Source organism: Arachis duranensis, chromosome 5, assembly GCF_000817695.3.
Source record: "Arachis duranensis cultivar V14167 chromosome 5, aradu.V14167.gnm2.J7QH, whole genome shotgun sequence".
Taxonomy (NCBI): Eukaryota; Viridiplantae; Streptophyta; class Magnoliopsida; order Fabales; family Fabaceae; genus Arachis; species Arachis duranensis.
This window is the reverse complement of record NC_029776.3, coordinates 69,011,710-69,027,409: the sequence shown is the minus strand read 5'-3', so window position 1 is coordinate 69,027,409 and position 15,700 is coordinate 69,011,710. Positions and strand designations below refer to the sequence as shown.

The 15,700-nt window shown below is 38.8% G+C and overlaps 1 non-coding gene across 1 annotated transcript; it reads left to right on the top strand.

The window, feature by feature from the left end:
- Positions 1-15,385: 15,385 nt before the first annotated feature.
- LOC127748171 (small nucleolar RNA R71) lies at positions 15,386-15,493 on the top strand. The gene has a single exon (XR_008010114.1). It is a non-coding gene; the product is annotated as a small nucleolar RNA R71 (small nucleolar RNA).
- The last annotated feature ends 207 nt before the right edge of the window (positions 15,494-15,700 follow it).

Sequence of the window (15,700 nt, the reverse complement as noted above, 5' to 3'; positions counted from 1 at the left end):
CATGCCAAGGGTAATCTACCATTTCTCGCTTTGGTATCCGATTTGGCTGCTGCTGCTGGTGTTTCTTGCGAGGCTATGGACATGAAAGCTATAATTCCGGCAAAGGGCGATATCGTCCCAAGTGGGAAATATCTTGAGCCTCCTATGGACACCCCGAGCCTTGACATAGCCCCTCCTTCCACCATTCCTACCACTTCATCCGCACCACCAAAGTCAACCCATCAATTTCTTGTAGAGCTTCATGAGAAGATAGATCGATATGAGAGGCATAACAAACACCGATTTGCTTACATGAAGAAGCTTTGGGGTTGTGTCAACCCACCTACAAATGAACTGCATCTTTTCTCATCCGCTTCGGACCACAGTGAAGCAAGCACTCAAGGCTCGGATGATGGAGATAGCGACCTCGACCCCCTTTTGCGTATCACCGTTGGCACGGAGGACCGTGCAAGCTCTTAAGTGTGGGGAGGTCGATTACCGACTTGTGTATGTACTCTTTTCTTTTCAACACCTATGATTTTGATTTTCTTTCGTTAGTTATAATAGATTGCATGGTTAATTTTTGTATTTGAACACCTTTTGCATGTTAGGACTACTTGATTAGGGTGATGACTTATCTTCCAAGAAATCATCTATAGGGCACAGTACCAATTTGGTACAATATTAAATTTTTGTGTTAATCTTGCTTGAAGAATATATTTTGGAATATGGTTTTGAGCTAAGAACACAAGCATGTGAGTCTTGAGCCTAATCGTGTGGTTACATCTTATAACCACTTATTTCTATTCTTGTGTGCATTGTTCTCTTTTTATGATTGTGTTCTTTGATTTGTTTGATTCTTTATGTCCATTATTCCATGTAGACATGCATTTATATGATTGAGGCCATCATTTCATTTAGCTCACGTACCCAAATGGCCTACCTTCCATCAACCATTGTTAGCCAACTTTGAGCTTATTTGAATCCCTTTTGTTATCAATATTAGCACATTACAAGCCGTAAAGTGAAAAATAATAAATGTCCTTTATTTGGATCTTTGATTAGCTTAGGCTAGTGAGTGTGTGTGTTATTAAGTATGGGGAAACTTGGGACATCGGTTGGGAAAAGGCGTGTGTTGTATTTTTGTTGAAACATTGGGAATTGGGGTACATACTCATGTGTTAATTAAATGTAAAACCATATGTATTGATGCTTTTGTATATACTATATTACAAAAAGAAAAGACAAAAAAAAGTGAAATGAGAAAAAAAAAGAAAAAAATATATATAGAAAAAGAAGGAAAAAGAAAATTAATAAAAGGGGACAAAATGCCCCAAAGTGAAGCTCAATAATAATCAATGCATATGTGTTGTGATAAAAAGAAAGAAGGCATGAGTATATGAAGGAGTGAAGAATGGGCAGTTAGGTTTGTCTTAGATTTTTATAGCTTGTTGTATAAGTTAGGTGGAAGGCTTATGTTAATTAAACCTTAATGCAAGAGCAACGGGAGTTTCACAAAAAGCAAGAAACGTGTATGTCTACAATTGCCGAAGCTCTATCCCGTTTAACTCTTCCTCCTCCAACCACCCAAAATGCCCATAAAGCTTCTACCTCTAGTGGTCTACCTTTTCAACCCCAACCAAACCCAAAGGGAATCATTAATGCTATCACCCTTAGAAGTGGCACCAAGTTGGATGAAATTGATGCACAAGGTGAGGAGGAAAGTGTTGCAAGAGGTGAGGAGGAACTACTCAAGGTCAAGGAGCACAAAAGGAAGAACTCTCTTGAAGAGCCTACACAAATTCCCTTCCCAACTTTGTCTAAAAAGGCTAAGAAGCATGAAGATCTTGACCCCAACATGGAGGAGATTTTCAAGGATGTGGAAGTTACCGTTCCTCTTTTTCAAGCCATCCAACAAGTTCCCAAGTATGCCAAGTTCCTCAAAGATGTTTGCACACATCAGGATAAGATTGGGCAAGAAAAATAAAAGTCCTATAAATGATTCTATCTCTTCTCTCATTTCGGAAAACTGCAATGATCACGATCCATGTTTGGTTACTTATGTGATTGGTGGGATGGAATTCATGGATTGTATGTGTGATTTGGGAGCATGTGTAAGCATTATGTCTCTTCCCATTTATGAGAAATTGAACTTGTCACCGTTAAAGAGGTCCGGGGCAAGATTTGTGTTGGCGGACAAAAGCATTGTGTCAGTTGTCAGAATTGCAAAGAATGTCTTGATTAACATCCAAGGGTTGTTATTTCCAGTGGATTTTCATATCTTGGAAACCCCTCCAATTGACTCAGACAAGCCATGGTCCATCCTCCTTGGAAGGCCATTTTTGAAGACATCCCGATTCAAGTTGGATGCATATTCGAGAGCTTACTCATTTGAGGCCGATGGCAAGGTAGTGAAGTTCACCTTGGACAAATCCAAGAGGTCTACTCTTGAAGTCTATTCCATTTTCGGTTGTGACTTAATTGAAGATCAAGTGGTTGAGCTTAGCAAGGAGCAAGAAGAAGAAAATGTTGTCTAGAAGCCTTACCACACACAACGCAAGCATGCCAAGGAGTTGGAGATTTTCCTCCTTGGAGAGGTTTTAAATGATCAATGAAGTCATGCAAGTCCAACTTAGGACTTTAAACCAAAGTGTTCGGTGGGAGACACCCCACCATGGTAATATTGTTCTAACTTACTCTTTTGTTTATAGTTCTTTGATTTAATTGCTTTCTTGTGATATGATGATTAGCTTTGGATTGATTTGATGATTGAGTTAAATAGGTTAAATTGCTTGTGGGTCATGAATGTGTGAATGATTGTATGATTGGGGTTGAAATGTTGATTGTACTAAGCCTTGGTACCTTAGTTTTTGAAAGAAAATATTTTTTGAAACAAGGCATCTGTGCGTACGCATGCTTCTGTGCGTATGCACACAAATGTGAGTTTCACGATCTGTGCGTGTGCACAAGCCTATGCGCCCGCACACACTTTGTATTTTCTTCTATTCGCAGTGTCAGCACAGTTTGTGTGTGGCCATTCCCCTACTTTCCTTGATCTATGCATGCGCACCGCCTTGTAGGTACGCACGCATGTCCCTTTTCGTGCTCTCGTGCGGCCAAACAAGCTTGTGCGTCCAAACGCCAACTTGCATCCCCTCTGGTAGGAGCGTTGGCATGTCCTGTGCACGTGAACCCCCTCTGTCTCTGCTCCTGTGCGTACGCACAGATCTATGTAAACACATAGATGTGACCTCTCCTCAAGCAATTTCTTTTCGAAAAAAAAGTAGAAGCCATTTGTGCGAGCAGACGACCTTGTGCGCCCGAACACTCTGATGCAACCCCTCTGTTGGGAGTAATTGCACGGTTTGTGCACTCGCATCCCTTTCTTTTTACCTTCTCGTGCGTCCACAGCGGCTTGTGCGTACGCACGCACCCCTCTTCTAGCGACCCCTGTGCGCGCGCTCACTGTCGTGCGCCCGCATAACCTTTTTTGCACCCTCTGTTTGTAGCGATTGCACGCTGTGTGCGTTCACACCTTTCTCTTTTTCGCCTTCTGTGCGTGCACAAGGAACTTTGTGCGCACGCACATGTCTCGACTTGGGCGTTAACAGGGCAAACTCTCCTATTGGGACAATATCTTCTTTTCTTCTCTTCTCCATCGATGCTCCTCTCTATCTCTCTCTCTCTCTCTCTCTCTCTCTCTCTTTCTCTTCTTTCTTTCATTCTTTCCTCTCTTCCTCTTTTCTTTCTTCACCACCGGTGAGTTTCTTTCAACTCCGGTGCATCTCCGACGAAGTTGACTGCCATGAGCTCGTAGTGGCTATAAGAAGTGCCATTGTTTCCTCTCCTAGTCTTGCTTTCTTCAACCTTCAACTTTAAGATTCTTATTCTCTTTTTATGTTGATTTTTGAAGTTGTTTTTATTTTCGTTTCATGTTGCTTAGATTAAGTTTATTGCTTTCTTTATTTTCCTTTGTATTGCAAATGTTGATACTTGATTGTTAGGTTGATTATGATTGAATTTGAACTTAATTGTGATAAGTTTGCATGTTGCATACCACATGTTTGATGAAATATCAAAATGAAACTTTTGTTTGATTCATATGACACGGCCATCATGTGCTTTCAACTTTTCTCTTGTTTGGCATATTATATGAATTGTGCAACTTTAATTATGCCTTTTGGGGATGATCAAATTAAATTTACCAATGCATTTCCTTATTCTTAAGCTTGATGTTCCAAACACCCACATCTTTCATGACTTTTAATACATTGTTAATGGGTGATTTGTTCACAAATGCATTGTTCTTGATGAAATTCAATTTTCATTGTTCATCTTGGAAATTTAACTAAGTAATCACTTTACAAGTGTTAAATTTTTATGATGTCTTGGTCAAACTTCTTTTGGCTTTAACTCAAGGGCATTGTACATGTGATTACCACTTCTTGAAGATGAACAAATGACAATTCACTTTACTTGAATGGTTATTGTTGTTGTGCAACCTTTTCTTTAATAAACTTTCATGCCAACAACCTCAATAACCATTTACTTCAAAGAATTCAAATAGTCATGTGGTGCTTGCTTGAAGTTTCTTTCATGTTCATACTTTAGATTTGCAACTTAAGCACTTGATTGAGAAGCACTGAATATTGATTAGTTAAAAGTGTGATTGCCGTTGTATCCAGCCGGTGTGTGTGTTCTAACCGTGTGTACCCTTGGAATACACACATTGTCTTCCTGTAAATCACACTATGTTAAAAGCTTCCAATTAAGAATAATAATTTTTCTTGACTTTATTTGTGCTTCCTCATTGATCTTATTTTATTTTTGTCCTATGATCTTGAAATTCTTTTGTTCTCATTTTTTTAGGGTGCGGAAGAAAGGTAAAGCCCCGGTTACTCCACCGGTTGTGCAACCTAAAACTCGCCCACCTAGAACTTACTTCATGGATTGCCCAAGTGAAAAACCAAATGTCTTGTTTAACCAAAGAGCCGACTTCTGATATGAAAAATTTGAGAAAAGAACAATCCATTGGGAGAGGACGCTGAAGGTTCCAAGCAACTACAAGACGGTCATCCATGAACGGATTGCCTTGCTTCATTGGGGATTTCTTTAACAGAACCTAATTGAGGTTAATGAATCCATGGTGCGGAATTTCTACGCCAACTACCAAGCTTGGGAAGCAGAGTCGGTATTCCTCCTGGAAAAGATGTTGGACACTTCCAACAAGGCTCTAGAAGCTCTTCTAAAGATCTCCCACATTCCGCCTGAGAAGGATGATTATTTAAGGTTCAAAGTGGATGTGTTCAAGGAGAGGACGTCTTTGGCTCCTATCCTTAAGAGGATTGACCGTCCCGGTGCATCTTGGGAGTTTAACAAAGGGGGAAAATCTGTTCCCACTAGTATTGCTTACTCTGATTTGAATGCTGAGGCCCAGATTTGGCATCAGATTGTGGCGGACTACATCGTCCCTAACACCCATGCTACCCATGTCAGATTTAGAGCTGCTTTTCTACTTTGTGCTATTATGGAAGGAAAGAACATAGCCATTGTACTTTTGATATGCAAATCGATTTGGAAACTCATTAAGAAGAAAAAGATCAACATTTCTTTTCCATCAATAGTGATGCGATTAGCAATAGTAGCGGCGGTGGAGAGGAAACCGACGGACGCCATGTTCGAGAATTCTAGAGGCAACAAGTTCTTTCCAATGAGAGAATTAGACCGATCAACAATAAAGACACCCTCCAAGAGAAGAACTTGTGCATAGTAGAATATGAAATAAAAAGTTGAACAAAGGATGCATATGTTTGTATTGAAAAGAAAATGCATGACTAAGGGTGAGATAGGAGTTGAAGCGGTAGATAGGTTGTGTTTTTATGTGTATATAGGTGATATAGGATTAGGTGGACACTTGAGCTAATCAAAGAACTAATTCTTTAAGTCCACTTAACCATATTTATCCTACCTAAACCTGGCTCTATTACAACCCTCCAAAGACCTCATGATATTTATTTTTCATGCATCAAATACTAGTTGCTTGTTAGATGATTTGCAAATCTTTGAAAAGCATTATTAAAGGAGAATTGAGTGATTAAGCCCTAAACACTGAGTGATGAATGGATTTTTGACGGTTTTGAATTTCACTAAAGAAATCTCGTTGTAAAGTATAGTTTCCAAACCAACAATAGTCCTTTCATACAAAAGATTATTTGTCACTAAAACAAACCCTTAAATTTATAAACCGAAATATTTAAACCTCAGGTCGTTCTCCCTAGGAATTACAATAAAGTGTCTTGTTATTAGTTATGAGGTATGTTTTTGGGGTTTTGGATGAGAAACATGAAAAGTAAATGGTAAAGGAAATCAAATGACAAAAAGGTCTTGGCAAGGGTTGGTGGTCAACGATCTCTATCCTAATCACCAACCACAATATGATAATTGCAAGGATCAATCCCACTAAGTCATTCTCTAACTTGTGGTAGAGGAAAGTCAAGTGAGCTATATCAATCCAAGTCCATAAATCCTAGCTTTTCACTAATTGAGTGAGTGAGAACTAGAGTTAATGGCTATCAATCATCAATCACTTGCATATTAGTAACTCAAGGAATACTAAGTTACCTTCCTAAGCCAAGAACACAAAATTCTACTCTAAAATCCTTCCAAGCATTTCACCAAACACTTGAAGGGCACAAAAAGAAAGCATAGTAAAGTCACAACAAGAATAGAATCTATCAACAATCAAATGTAAAGAATTAACAATAAAAATCAAAGAAATCACAATCATCATGAATTACCTCAAATTGCGTTAAAAGAGAAACAAAAGAACAAAAGTAGATCCACAACAAAGTATGAGAATTACAAGAATTAAAGCACAAAACTAGATAGAGAAAGAGTAGAGGAGCAAGAATTGATAGAGAAAAAGTGAATCAAAGCAAAAATTAAACCTAGATCTAAGGAAGAATTAAACCTAATCCTAATCCTAATTTTTAGAGAGAAGTGAGAGCTTCTCTCTCTAAAAAAAACTAAACTAAAACTAGATCTAAGTGTAATGAATGAGCAAAAGATCCAAGATATCTTCCCCTTCAATCCTTGGTCCTTTTAAGTGTTTTGGCGCCAAAGTTGGTTTAGATTGGGCCCCAGAGGCTTTGAGAATTCGCTGGCCACGTTTTCATTAAAAAAATTATATATCAGCACAGATGCGTACATGCACAGCAGGATTACGCTTCCATGGTCCATTTCGCAAGGTGCGCATAAGCGCCTGGTGCGCGCGCGCATCCATGGGCGAGTTCAATTCTTTGGCTTTTCATGATCTTCTCCACTTGCATGCTTCCTTCCTTGCTCCCTTGATCCAGTCCTAGCCTTTTTCAGCCTGAGATTACTAACAAACATATCAAGGCATCTTATGGAATCAAGGAGGAGTTAAAATTATCAAATTAAAGGCCTAGAAAGCATGTTTTTACACTTAAGCACAATTAAGGGAGAGATCACAAAATCATGCTAATTCATTGACTAAATGTGATAAAAGGTTGATAAAATGCTCTAAATTCATCACAAGATAAACCTTAAAAATGGGGTTTATCACTGACCAAATTTAATGAATACACATCCGGTGAGGGGTTCGATCGCTCAATTCTATGTTCCCACATCTCATGTTGTATCTTCTTGCAAGTTGTTTGTTGTTAGTTTTGAAAATTTCAATTCAACTTTTTGGACATTGATCTTAATACATGAACTCTTTGCATTGGCGCTAAAGCTTTCTTGTGATAGATTGGAATTTCATGGTTTATTTTTGCCAACTTTCAGTAGAATACATATTAGTAAGTAACCTTTAGGATAGTTGCATGCATTTAGGTAGTACATAGAATAAATTTTTTTTCCTTTCTTCTATCTCCTTTGAGTGTGAGTAGCATGAGGACATGCTAGTGTTTAAGTATAGGAGAATTGATGAATCCATATTTGATGATGATTTTTTGTTGAAATTTAATGGATTTCATCATATAAATTTGCACTTATGCCCTTAAATAGCATGTTTTTGAGCTTTCCTCCTAAATTGTGCTTGATTATGAAAACATGCTCATTTGTGCTTAATTTAGCCTATTTTATTCCATTTACCTTCCATTCGATACCTTGATGTTTTTTATGAGTGATTTCAGATGTATAAGGTAGGAATGGCTTGGAGAGAATGGAAGAGGAGCATGCAAAGAGGAGGAAGCATGAAGAATCAAAGGAGAAGAGCAAAGCGATGCATGCGTATGCACAGACCTGCGTGCGTATGCACAGCCATAAAAAGCAGAGCAAAGCGTGCATGTGAGCAGCATCTTACGTGTCGCGCGACCATCCAGAGCATCGCAAGGTGTGTGTGCGCACAACCATTTGTGCATATGCACAACCAGAATTTTTGACAGAGGGTGCGTGCGCACATGTCTGTGCGTACGCACAAGTACCCGCACATGCCATCATTAAAATTGCATGTGACTTGCGATTTAGGTGGATTGGAGGCCGAATTCTGAAGCCAATAGCTCATAATGAAGGGGGAAAACCATACCATACCATAGCATAACATTAGGATACTTTTAGGAGTAGTAGGAAGTTTTAATGTAGTTTTTCTCTAAGTTTTCCATCATCTCCATTAGGGTTTATATTAGGGTTTTACATTCAAGTGCCATTTCCAATTTTGATCTTGGATTTTGCTAGCTTCCATTGTAAGTATCTCTTTATTACTACTCTTTATAGTTATATCTTTCACACTCTTCATAGTTCAATTAAATATACTTTTTGCAATTTGATTTGTTGTTGATGATTTTGATGATTGATGATTGTTATATGCTTGTTTGAGCTAGTATTGTTGATTGTGATTATTTGTTGCTCATAGTTTCAAGCATTTTCTCATTTTTCTCATGTTTAATGTTTTTGCCCACCAAGTGTTTGACAAAATGTCAATTGTGATTATAGGCTAAATTTCTATCCCTTGGCTTGGGAAAAATGAGCAATTGGGTTCCTAGAGTTGGAATGTCCAAATTTAGTGATGATTCTTTGGTTGTTAATTGTTCTTGTTCCCACTAATGCTAATTTGTTGCTGAGGTAATTAGCAAGTAAGTTAGGATTTGTGGGTGAAGAACACTTATTCTCATTTAACTTACTCTCCGATGTGAGGTTTGATTAAGTGAGATTAATCCATTCTAATTGTCATAGTTGTGGTTTCAACAAGGAAAGGACCCTTAGCTCATTCCAAGCCAAGATTCCATTTATGCTTTAAACCATTCACACACAATTACCTCAATCCTTTTTATACCTTACTTGTCTGTATTACATAGTTAGTTCTTTAATTCCTTTATTAGTTCATTTATTACAATTTTGAATGTTCTTTTATTTTTTTATATGTTCATCTCTTTATTGAAAACCCCTTGAGCATCACAACCGGAATTGTACACTCATTGGTCTCAAGTGTCCTGGGAGACAACCTAGGAATTGAAAACTCCCGGAATAGAATTGGTTTTGAAAACTGACATCTTTGAATTCAAACTTTGGTTGTTGGCCAATTGTTGGGTTGGGAACTATACTTGCAACGCCTATCTTGTTTTGAGGAAAATTCCTAACCCGCTTTGGGTAGCCACCATAATCGTATCCTCCTCCGAAGGGAGGGGGTTCTTCCTTCGGTTTTTATGGCTAGCACCTAAAGATCTTTTTTCAATTCGGATTTGGTTTATTCAGGCACATATTTCATGATGATAACATTTACTATTATTGTTGGGTCAGTTCTCGGGCTTTCGTGGTGCTCCAGTCTCACCATTTTGGGATTTCGAACTTCATGCTTTGGTGACCTCTCCCTAGCCTTTCAACCTTTTGGGATCTCGAATAATTTTGGCAAACTCAAAGAGTTTTCCATCTTGGATGGCTTGTTCTAGTTTGAGGTTGAAGCAATTTTGTGTCATGTGTTCGTATCTTCTATGGTAGTCGTAGTACAGGTGGTGCACGAAATTGTGATCTCTAACAATGGTGCTCAACTTGGTATGCGCGTTTATAATCTCATAACTTTCTTCACAACCTCGCACAACTAACCAGCAAGTGCACTGGGTCGTCCAAGTAATAAACCTTACGTGAGTAAGGGTCGATCCCACGGAGACTGTTGGTATGGAGCAAGCTATGGTCATCTTGTAAATCTCAGTCAGGCGGATTCTAATGGTTATAATGGTTTTCAAAAATAAAGACAAATAAAGTATAAAATAAAGATAAAGATACTTATGTAATTCATTGGTGGGAATTTCAGATAAGCATATGAAGCTGCTTATGGCTCTTTGAACGTTTGCTTTTTGGCTGTCTCCATCCAATCGTGCATATTCCTTTCCATGGCAAGCTGTATGTTGGGGGATCACCATTGTCAATGGCTACCGTCCGTCCTCTCAGTAAAAATGGTCCAGGTGCCCTGTCACAGCACGGCTAATCATCTATCAGTTCTCGATCATGCTGGAATAGGATCCATTGATCCTTTTGCATTTGTCACTACGCCCAATACTCGCGAGTTTGAAGCTTTTACAGTCATTTAATCCCTGAATCCTACTCAGAATACCACAGACAAGGTTTAGACTTTTCAGATTCTCAAGAATGTTGCCAATGGATTCTAGCTTATACCACGAAGATTCTGGTTAAGGAACCCAAGAGATACTCATTCTAGCTTGTTTGCTTGTAGAACAGAAGTGGTTGTCAGGCACGCATTTATAGTTGAGAATGATGATGAGTGTCACATAATCATCACATTCATCAGATTCTTAGGCACGAATGGATATCTTAAAATAGAAATAAACGAGAGTTGAATAGAAAAGTAGTAGTACTTTGCATTAATTCTCGAGGTACAGCAGAGCTCCACACCTTAATCTATGGTGTGTAGAAACTCCACCGTTGAAAATACATAAGAACAAGGTCCAAGCATGGCCGAGAGGCCAGCCCCCAATGTCTAAGATCACATAGACTGATCAAAGATGTAAATACAATAATAAAAAGTTCTATTTATACTAAACTAGTTACTAGGGTTTACAAAAATAAGTCTAAGTGCAGAAATTCACTTCTGGGGGCCACTTTGGTGTGTGCTTGGGCTGAGCTTGAGCTTTACACGTGCAGAGGCTTCTCTTGGAGTTAAACGCCAAGTTGTAACGTGTTTTTGGCATTTAACTCTGGTTTGTGACGTGTTTCTGACATTTTACTCCGGAATGCAGCATGGAACTGGCGTTGAACGCCAGTTTGCGTCATCTAAACTCAAATAAAGTATAGACTATTATATATTTTTGGAAAGCCCTGGATGTCTACTTTCTAACGCAATTGAGAGTGTTCCATTTGGAGTTATGTAGCTCCAGAAAACTATTTCGAGTGTAGGGAGGTCAGAATCCAACAGCATCAGCAGTCCTTTGTCAGCCTCCTATCAGATTCTTGCTCAAGTCCCTCAATTTCAGCCAGAAAATACCTGAAATCACAGAAAAAACACACAAACTCATAGTAAAGTCCAGAAATGTGAATTTTTCATAAAAACTAATAAAAACATCCCTAAAATTAGCTAGATCTTTCTAAAAACTACCTAAAAACAATGCCAAAAAGCATATAAATTATCCGCTCATCACAACACCAAACTTAAATTGTTGCTTGTCCCCAAGCAACTGAAAATCAAATAGGATAAAAAGAAGAGAATATACTATAAATCCCAAAACATCAATGAAGCTTAGCTCTAATTAGATGAGCGGGACTAGTAGCTTTTTGCTTTTGAATAGTTTTGGCATCTCACTTTATCCTTTGAAGTTTAGAATGATTGGCATTTATAGGAACTCAGAATTCAGATAGTGTTATTGACTCTCCTAGTTTAGTTTGTTGATTCTTGAACATTGCTACTTTATGAGTCTTGGCCGTGGCCCTAAGCACTTTGTTTTCCAGTATTACCACCGGATACATAAATGCCACAGACACATAACTGGTGAACCTTTTCAGATTGTGACTTAGATTTGCTAAAGCCCCCAATTAGAGGTGTTCAGGGTTCTTAAGCAGACTCTTTTGCTTTGGATCACGACTTTAACCACTCAGTCTCAAACTTTTCACTTGGGCCTGCATGCCACAAGCACATGGTTAGGGAGAGCTTGATTTAGCCACTTAGGCCTGGATTTTATTTCCTTGGGCCTTCCTATCCATTGATGCTCAAAGCCTTGGATCTTTTTTACCCTTGCCTTTTGGTTTTAAGGGTTATTGGCTTTTTCTGCTTGTTTTTTTTTCTTTTTCTTTTATTATTTATTTTTTTCGCCATTTTTTTCACAAGCTTTTTATTCACTACTTTTTCTTGCTTCAAGAATCAATTTCATAATTTTTCAGATTATCAATAACATTTCTCTTTGTTCATCATTCTTTCATGAGTCAACAATTTTAACATTCATAAACAACAAGATCAAAAATATGCACTGTTCAAGCATTCATTCAGAAAACAAAAAGTATTGCCACCACATCAAAATAATTAAACTAATTTCAAGATAAAATTTGAAATCCAAGTACTTCTTGTTCTTTTGTTTTTAAGCACATTTTTCATTTAAGAGAGGTGAAGGATTCATGGAGTTATTCATAGCTTTAAGACATAGACACTAGACATTAATGATCATGTAATTAAGACACAAACATAGCCAAACATGAAGCTCAAAAACCGAAAACAAAAAATAAATAGACAAGGAAATTAAGGAATGAGTCCACCTTAGTGTGGGTGGCGTCTTCCTCTTGAAGAACCAATGGTGCTCTTGAGCTCCTCTATGTCTTTTCCTTGCCTCTATTGCTTCGTCCCTAGTGATTTTGGTGCTTCTATCCTTAGTTGCTCCCAATAGTTGTGTGGAGGAAAATATATCCCTTGAGGCATCGCAGGGATTTCTTGATGAGGGAATTCCTCATGCTCTTGTTGAGGTCCATGAGTGGGCTCTCTTGATGTGTAGTTAAATGCTCTACTACTGAGCTATGGACCCTTGAGATGAATCTCTACATCTCCCATGACTCGAAAGTGGAAGCTTTTGTCCTCCCTTTCCTCTATCTAGAGGTTTCTCCGGTCTTAGGTGCCATAAATGGTTACGGAAAAACAAAAAAGCTATGCTTTTACCACACCAAACTTAAAATGTTGCTCGTCCTCGAGCAAAAGAAGAAAGAATAAAAGAAGTAGAAGAAGATATGGAAGGGAGGGTTTGGGGTTTCGGCCAAGGGGGAGAAGAGAGAGTTTAGGTTCGGTCATTTAGGGTGGGTTTGGGTGGGAAAGAGATTTTGAATTTGAAGGTAGGTGGGGATTGATGGGGAAGAGTGATTGAGGTGAGTGGTGGAGAGGTGATGGGGAAGAGTGATTGAGGTGATTGGTGAATGATGTTTGGGGAAGAGTGTTATGAAAAGGTGTGAGAGAGAGGGATAAGGTAGGTGGGGATCCTATGGGGTCCACATATCCTGAGGTGATCCTGTGGGATCCACAGATCCTGAGGTGTCAAGGATTTCTCATCCCTGCACCCTTTAGGCGTGTAAAATGCCCTCTATAGACAATCCTGGCGTTTAACGCCAGACTGCAGCTTGTTTCTGGCATTTAACGCCAGCCTGATGCATGTTTCTGGCGTTAAACGCCAGCTTGGTGCTCGTTTCTGGCATTAAACGCCAGACAGCTCTTCCTCTAGGGTGTGCTTTTTTTCTCCTATTTTTGATTCTGTTTTTAATTTTTGTAATTGTTTTGTGACTCCACATGATCATAAACCTAATAAAACATTAAAGAACAATAAAAATATAGATAAATAAAAATTGGGTTGCCTCCCAATCAGTGCTTCTTTAATGTCAATAGCTTGACAGTGAGCTCTCATGGAGCCTCACAGGTAATCAGAGCATTGTTGGGACCTCCCAATACCAAACTTAGAGTTTGAATGTGGGGGTTCAACACCAAACTTAGAGTTTGGTTGTGGCCTCCCAACACCAAACTTAGAGTTTGACTGTGGGGGCTTTGTTTGACTTTGTATTGAGAGAAGCTTTTCATGCTTCCTCTCCATGGTTACAGAGGAAGATCCTTGAGCTTTAAACACAAGGTAGTCCCCATTTAATTGAAGGACTAGCTCTCCTCTATCAACATCAATTACAGCTCTTGCTGTGGCTAGGAAGGGTCTTCCAAGGATGATGCATTCATCCTCATCCTTTCCAGTGTCTAGGATTATGAAATCAACAGGGATGTAAAGGCCTTTAACCTTCACTAACATGTCCTCTACCAATCCATAAGCTTATTTTATTGACTTGTCTGCCATCTCTAATGAAATTCTTGCAGCTTATACCTCAAAGATCTCCAGTTTCTCCATTACAGAGAGTGGCATAAGATTTATACTTGACCCAGGTCACACAGAGCCTTCTCAAAGGTCATGGTGCCTATGGTACAGGGTATTAAAAATTTACTAGGATCTTGTTTCTTTTGAGGTAAAGTTTGCTGAACCCATGTATTTAGTTCACTAATGAGCAAGGGAGGTTCATCTTCCCAAGTCTCATTATCAACCAACATGGCATTCATCTTCATGATGGCTCCTAGATATTGAGCAACTTGCTCTTCAGTTACATCTTCATCCTCTTCAGAGGAAGAATAGTTCTCAGACGTCCTCCCCTTCCTCTTTGGATTCGGCCATGATGATTATATCAATGGCCTTGCACTCTCTTTTTGGATTATCTTCTGTATTGCTTGGGAGAGTACTAGGAGGAGTTTCAGTATTTTTCTTATTTAGCTGACCCACTTGTGCCTCCAAATTTCTAATGGAGGACCTTGTTTCATTCATGAAACTTAAAGTGGCCTTAGATAGATCAGAGACTATGTTTGCTAAGCTAGAAGGGCTCTGCTCAGAATTCTCTGTCTGTTGTTGAGAAGATGATGGAAAAGGCTTGCTATTGCTAAACCTGTTTCTTCTACCGTTGTTATTATTGAAGCCTTGCTTCTGTGGATCCTTCCATGAAAAATTCAGATTATTTCTCCATGAAGGGTTATAGGTGTTGACAAAGGCTTCACCCATATAATTTACCTCTACCATTGTGGGGTTCTCAGGATCATAAGCTTCTTCTTCAGAAGATGCTTCTTTAGTACTGTTGGATGCATTTTGTAATCCATTCAGACTCTGAGATATCATATTGACTTGTTGGGTCAAGATTTTGTTTTGAGCCAATATGGCATTCAGAGCATCAATTTCAAGAACTCCATTCCTTTAAGGCGTCCCATTACTCACAGGATTCCTTTCAGAAGTGTACATGAAATGGTTATTTGAAACCATGTCAATGAGTTCCTAAGCTTCTGCATGCATTTTCTTTAGGTGAAAGATCCACTTGCAGAATGGTCCAATGACATCTTAGACAATTCAGACAGACCATCAAAGAATATATCCAGGATGGTCCATTCTGAAAGCATGTTAGAAGGACACTTTTTGGTCAGTTGCTTATATCTTTCCCAAGCTTCATAGAGGGATTCACCTTCTTTTTGTCTGAAGATTTGAACATCCACTCTAAGTTTGCTTAGTTTTTGAGGAGGAAAGAACTTGGCTAAGAAAGTCGTGACCAGCTTATCCCAAGAGTTCAGGCTGTCTTTAGGTTGAGAGTCCAACCATACTCTAGCTTTGTCTCTTATAGCAAAAGGGAAAAGCATAAGCCTATAGACCTCAGGATCAACCTCATTGGTCTTGACAGTATCACAGACCTGCAAGAATTCAGTTAAGAACTG